Source organism: Microcebus murinus, chromosome 6 (assembly GCF_040939455.1).
Source record: "Microcebus murinus isolate Inina chromosome 6, M.murinus_Inina_mat1.0, whole genome shotgun sequence".
In the NCBI taxonomy this organism is placed as follows: Eukaryota; Metazoa; Chordata; class Mammalia; order Primates; family Cheirogaleidae; genus Microcebus; species Microcebus murinus.
In genome coordinates this window covers 53,711,352-53,718,525 of record NC_134109.1, presented here as the reverse complement: position 1 = coordinate 53,718,525, position 7,174 = coordinate 53,711,352, and the positions used below count along the sequence as shown (strand labels likewise).

The 7,174-nt window shown below is 31.4% G+C and overlaps 1 pseudogene; it reads right to left on the bottom strand.

The window, feature by feature from the left end:
* Positions 1-5,594: 5,594 nt before the first annotated feature.
* LOC142871683 (uncharacterized) lies at positions 5,595-5,691 on the bottom strand (annotated as a pseudogene).
* Positions 5,692-7,174: the final 1,483 nt, after the last annotated feature.

Genomic DNA, 7,174 nt, shown 5'->3' with positions numbered 1-7,174 from the left:
GCTCTAGATCTATCAAGGTTCACCACTGTTTTTGTTTGTTTGTTTGTTTGTTTTTGTTTTTTTTATGGCTGAGTAGAACTCCGTGGTATACATGGACCACAGTTTATTAATCCACTCATATATTGATGGGCACTTAGATTGATTCCACATCTTTGTAATTGTGAATTATGCAGCTCTAAACATTCGAATGCAGATGTCATCATTGCAGAGTTTTTTTTTTCCTTTGGGTAAATACCCAGTAGTGGAATTGCTGCATCAAATGGTAGTTCTATTTTTAGTTTTTGAGGTATCTCCATAATACTTTCCATAGAGGTTGTACTAATTTGCAGTCCCACCAGCAATGCATGAGTGTTCCTATCTCTTTGCATCCATACCAGCATTTGTTGTTTGGGACTTTTTGATAAAAGCTGTTCTCATTGGAGTTAAGCGATATCTTATTGTGGTTTTGATTTGCATTTCTCTGATTAGTGGTATTGAACATTTTTTCAAGTATCTGTTGACCATTTGTGTATCTATTTTTGAGAGATGTCTATTCAGATCTTTTGCCCATCTTTTAATTGGATTACTTGGTTATTTGCTATTGAGGTTTTTGAGTTCCTTATAAATTCTGGACATGAGCCTCTTGTCAGATATGCAGTTTGCACCTGCTTTCTCCCGTTTTGTGGGTCATCTCTTCACTTTATTGATTGTTTCCTTTGCTATGAAGAACTTTATAGTTTGATGTAATTCCATTTGTCTATTCTTGCTTCTTTTATTTGTGCTTCTGAGCACTCACTCAAAAAATCCTTGCCCAGTCCAATTTCATGAAGTGTTTCCCCTATGTTTTTTTTCTAGTAGTTTCATAGTTTCTGGTCTTACATTTAGGTCTTTAATTAACTTTAAGTTGAATTTTGTATATGGTGAGAGATAGGTGTCTAGTTTCATTCTGCTGCATATGCATAACCAGTTTTTCCAACATCATTTATTGAAGAGATTGTCCTTTTCCCAAGGTGTGTGTGTTCTTGGTGATTTTATTGAAAATCATCTCACTGTAAATATATGGATTCATTTCTGAGTTTTTAATTCTGTTCCATGTCTTTGTGTGTCTGTTTTTATGGCACTACCATGATGTTTTGGTTACTATAGCTTTATATTATATTTTGAAGTCAGCTACTGCAATGCCTTCAGCTTTGTTTTTTTTACTCGATTGCTTTGGCTATTTGTAGTATTTTGCTGTTATATTAACTGAAATAAGCTAGGCCCAGAAAGACAAACACTGCATGGTTTCACTCATATGTGGAATCTAAATAGTTGATTTCATAGAAATATGGAGTAGAATAGTTGTTAACAGAGGCTGGGGAGGGCAAGAGGAGAGAAGATTGGGAGAACTTGTACAATGGGTACAAAGTCCCATTTATTTATTTTTGTTGTTGCTTTATTTGCCTTTGGGGTGTTAAATATAAATTTTTGCCTAGGCCAATGTTTAGACTAGAGTGTTTCCTATGATTCCTTCTAGAATCTTTATGATTTCATTCTTTGGATTTAAGTCTTCAATCCATCTTTACTTAATTTTTGTATATGGCAAGAGAGAAGGATATTGTTTCATTTTTGTACATAGGGCTATCCAATTTTCCCAGCGCCATTTATTGAATAGAACATCTTTTCCCCAATATATGTTGTTGTCTGCTTTGTACAAAATCAATTGGCCGTAGCTATGTGGTTTTATTTCTGGATTCTCTATGTCGTTCCATTGGTCTAAGTCTCTACTCTTATACCAATTTAATGCTGTTTTAGTTACTATGGCCTTGTAGCATAATTTGGAGTCAGATAATGTGATGCCTCCAGAATACACTATGCATATTTAATTTACCCTAATTGATCTTCAACTATATCACTTCATGAACAATAGAAAAATCTTACAACCATGTAATTCCTTTACCCATCTCCCACACTTTTTGACTTTTATGTTCTAAATTTTACCTATATTTCAAATGCACAATATATCATTATGGTTTTTGAAATATCAAATATATTTGAAAGAAATGGAAACACATATAACTTTTAAATGGTTTTATATAGAACCCTTTTGATTTTCTTTATTCTATATTCAGATATGGGTACAAACTAGTAATATTTTACTTCAACTTGGAAAATTATTTAAGTGTGTTTTGTATTGCTGCATGTATACTGATTCAGGATTTATCAAATGGTTGAATCATTTTAAGTCAGACCTATTTCTGTAGCTTTTTTAAAAAGAGAAAATAATAGCCATTGACTTGAAGCAAAAGAAATATAGTAGATTGCTAATCAGTCCTTTGAAAATTAAATTTTTGAGCGCTGAATTATTGAGGATGATGTCTGAGATGAACATCTCCTACAATGCCAGCCAATAAAAAAGTAAACAACACAAAGATCTGTATGAGTGGATAGTGTCCTAGTTTACTCAATTAAAGAACCAAAGAAAAAATGCTGAATATACTACACTATTATTAACTATAGTCATCATGTTGTACATTAGATATCTAGACTAGTTAATATTTGCTACTTTCGCTAAATAATTAGATTATAGTAGTTGTTGCCACAAAAAAAAAATGAGTAACTATGTGAGATGCTGGAAATGTTAATTTTATTCACTATAGTGACTATTTTATTATTATATGTATCTCATCACATCCTGTTGTTTTGTATACTTTAAATATACACAATAACATTTATTAAAAAATTAAAAAGCAAAAAAGAAACTCAGTCTGCAAGAGTGATGAAGATATTGAAACATTAATTATAAAATGTAACTGAGTGAAATTTTTTCTCCCCTTCCCTCCTGCCATTTCTCAGGCTAAAATGGCATTCCAGAAATAACAACCCAGAATACAGTAAGATCAACAGGTCTTCTCTGATGATAACTGTCACATTGTAAATATATATGGCTAATGGTTAAGGACATGAATCCCCCTCAGAATAATAGGTGATTTTCTGTGGTATCATAGAGGATACTGAACTGAGAATAAAAATCTGCATCTGAAAAAAAAAAAAAAGAAGAACCAAAGTAAATTACTTATCCTTTGTCTCTCTGTCCTTTAGATTATATACAATGGGTAAAGACCTAGTCATTCTCTTTAGAGATTTTGTAAAAAAAGACTATATAATCTAAAAGCCATTAAAAATTCAAATATTAAATCATATTAATAAATCCAGGACTAGGGTTTGTGTGGATGTTTGCATATGTTTTATAGTTATAATCAATTGTAATTTCTGTTCATTATAGAGTGGCAGTGGAATTATGTCCAAACAGACATTGTGCCTCTGTGTGAAACTGTTTGCTTAAAAAGAATTTGAGATGAAGGGGAATGGTTTATGCTTATGAATGCTTCTATGCTGAGCAAGCTTTTACCTGTATACCAAAAAATTGAATAGTTAACCCTTTAAAAGTATTTTTATATGGTGTGGTATACTTGCCTACTAGTGACCTTACAAAGTTAAATTCACTTTTATTAGTGTATTATAAATGTTTCATGTAAATATAGCTCATAATTAGCATATTGTATTCAGGTCTAGCTATGATTTGCATAACAGTTTCAAAGATAATTTAATATATACCATCATATCCTCAGCACATCTTGTTGAGATTTAATTGGATTGTACAATAATTTTGTCTAGTATTCATGTTATTAAGTATTCCTGCTGTGTATTTGTTTTTAATTGAAGGAATTAATTGTATAATTATTAGTGCTCACTATTCTGTATTTATTCTCTTTGGAATACATTACCTGGATCATTTCTGTCCTGTGCCACTGCTGTGTGAATGGATTTGTTAGAAATTTGCTTTTTATTTTACCCAGTAGACTGTGCCTAGGAATTCACTGGAGGTTGGCGCCTAAGGTGGGGGAAAGAGGTTTGGGGAATAAATTGATATCTACCATATTTTGAATATTCAAGATTTTTGCTTCAAAACAAGAATGTGACATTGAGGCAGATTTCTTATTGCATTATTCATTTACAAATGACCTGATTTCTTGGTCTCATTACACATCTCCCTTAAATAGAGATTCTTAAGGAATGAGGTTGCCCCACTTAAGACTTATTACTACATGGTCCTTATATGCCTTAAGGAAACTATTTATCATGCTGAGATGTAGGGTGTGAGAGTGAGTGCTACCAGGACAAAAAGTGATGATGAGTGAGGTAGGAACTGACAGAAAGTATATTAAGAGTAAAGGCATAAATATAATTCCCATGCCTTCTTGAAATGAAAAATACTTTAATATATAAACAATTTATGCATGAAACAAAGCCATTGTTTAAAGGAATCTGATGTAGTGAATTAATTCACTGGCCCTGTAAGAAGTTTATTTCTATTGTTGTAAGTACTTTGCATATAATACATTTCTTAAATTTTTTATTAGAGTAGATGTGAAATGTCCATCTTGTTGAATATACATTGGATTATGATTTTTATGTAAAGTAATGTGTTCAGTATCCTTTAGCGAAACACCTTTTCTGTGATAAATCAGATAACCAGTAAAAACAGGATTTTATGGTATAAATATAATCAAAAAATGCTGGGCATGAGAAATTTTCAAAAGGCTCTTTACTGAAGAATTTATCATAAGCTTTATTATGAGAGTTATATTCATTATTTAAAATGCATAAACGTTATTAACATAAAATATTTTCTTTACATATTTAACCATTGATAGCTTTTTTTTTTTTTTTTTTTTTTTTTTTTTGAGACAGAGTCTCACTTTGTTGTCCAGGCTAGAGTGAGTGCCGTGGTGTCAGCCTAGCTCACAGCAACCTCAAACTCCGGGGCTCAAGCGATCCTGCTGCCTCAGCCTCCCGAGTAGCTGGGACTACAGGCATGCGCCACCATGCCTGGCTAATTTTTTACATATATATATATCAGTTGGCCAATTAATTCTTTCTATTTATAGTAGAGACGGGGTCTTGCTCTTGCTCAGGCTGGTTTTGAACTCCTGACCTCGAGCAATCCGCCCGCCTCGGCCTCCCAGAGAGCTAGGATTACAGGCGTGAGCCACCTCGCAGAGCCCCATTGATAGCTTTAAAAAATAAAATATGTAATAAATCTGAATGAGACTGTCATTTATGAAAAACAATGTGATAAATGTTTTCATATACATTTATAATAATATGCTGGAAATGAAATTATATGCTATATGTTTTCTTTATCGATATTTGTTTTAAATACCGATATCATTTGTTTTAAAATTCCAATTAGCCAGCCTATTTTGGTGATTTCCAGTTGAGTAAAAAAAGGCTTTTCCTTTGAGAAGCAGAGAATTAAAATTAATATAATGTCATTTTTAGTTATGGTTTATCTAGTCTTGGTATTTAGAATGTTTTTAAAGTGAGGTTAGGACATGTGAGTTTAGCACACACAACTTTCTTAAGAGATTTTAAGATAAGAATTTTTAAGTACTTATTCTATGTAAAACTCTTTTCTGGGGATCTACATAAGGAAGAACATTATGAAGACAGTAATCGTAAAAGATTATATTCTGGTAGAAACATCTGAATAGAAAAATATTAAGTGAAGATACGCAAACAAATGAAAGATGAATACAGAAAACATTAAGTGTTGGCTGAGTAAAGAAGTCAGAATGAAGGTTTTTTTTTTAATTTTTTGTTCCACTGGCCATGCTACTTTTCTCTGTATCATTCCAATTTTAGTATATGTGCTGCTGAAGTGAGCACCAGCATGAAGTTTTTTTAAAAAAGATTCACATATACTAGAATCCTCAAATATGAAAATGGATTAAAAAATATACAGTAAATTAGTGACAGAAGAAAAAGGACCAAGGAAAATATCTTTAAAAATTCAACATTTAAAATCAATGTGGGGGAGACCAGAATCAACAAAGGCTTTGGAAAAAATAATAATAAACTGAGAGAGAGAGAGACAGAGAGAGAGAGACAGAGAGAGAGAGACAGAGAGAGAGAATGCTCCAGAAAACCAGATAAAAGACTTTTTAGAAAAGGAGCTATTCAACAGAAAAGCCTAGGGGGATTTTAGTAAGATAAAGCCTGTGGACTGGCCAATGCATTTCTTGATTAAATGAATGGTGATCCTTTAAGGAAAACTTTTAGTAAGTAGAGTAAAGGGATCAGGGAGATTTTAAGTTGTGGAGCAATAACCAAAAATGGAATAATAAGCAATATAATGCATTAGTATGGAAAAATATTTTTAAAAATCAAAAAATAAAACAGTACTAGAGAAATTTCAAATTATTGTAAATTATTTTGGCAATTTTTGTTAGTTTTTGGTGAGCCACTGTTAATACCTATAATAAAATAATCAATTAAATTAGAAAATATAGCACTTTGTATAGTTCTCTGAAATGGCATTTGGAGAGAACAAAAACTAAACTGTTATTAGATTGTCTTTAATGTGTTAATTCTCAGTCTAAAGTAATATTAGGATAAAATAATGTCTTGGGATTGAAAAACATTTCACTTTAATTACCTGAAAATTATAGATCCATAGATGGCAGGAAATGTAAATGTAGTTAAAGAATTACTGTCTACTCTAACTATGGAATATTATTCCATATCGTTTAGATAAGAGATTAGGAAACTAATTTTCTATCATGGGAAAATATTTTTAATATATTAATTTAAAATAATTTAAAAAATTAAGAAACCAATATATTATACACACACACACACACACACACACACTATAAATAGCATTGCCGGTAAATTTAGAGAGGAAGTAAGCTGAGTGAGGAAGATGGGATTTCCTACAATTTGGTATGCCTGGATATTGAGAGGAAAATGGGTAGTAGTGTGAAAGCTGTATTTGATATAAAAAAGATTTGTTTCAAAGACACATATTATTGAAAATATCTTGATTGTTCCCTCCTTGCAAATACTTAGACATTATAAAATTCTAATGTATTATGTATTTATAATACCCCAAACAAAATTCCAACTCTTTATTGGCCCTCAGAGGGAAAGAGAAACTTTTGGAATTTTCAGTACCATCAAAATTAATTTTGTGTTATTTTATATTATTAAAATGGTCATATCCCCATTTGTAAAGTTTTTGTTCATTTGTATGTAAGTTCTTGATAGTAAAAGTGGTATACCAATTGAAAAATGTAGGAGCAGATTATTACCTTTTAATCTCTTCTGAAAATTATTAGAAACTGTAGAAATTGCATTACCAACAGAAAAC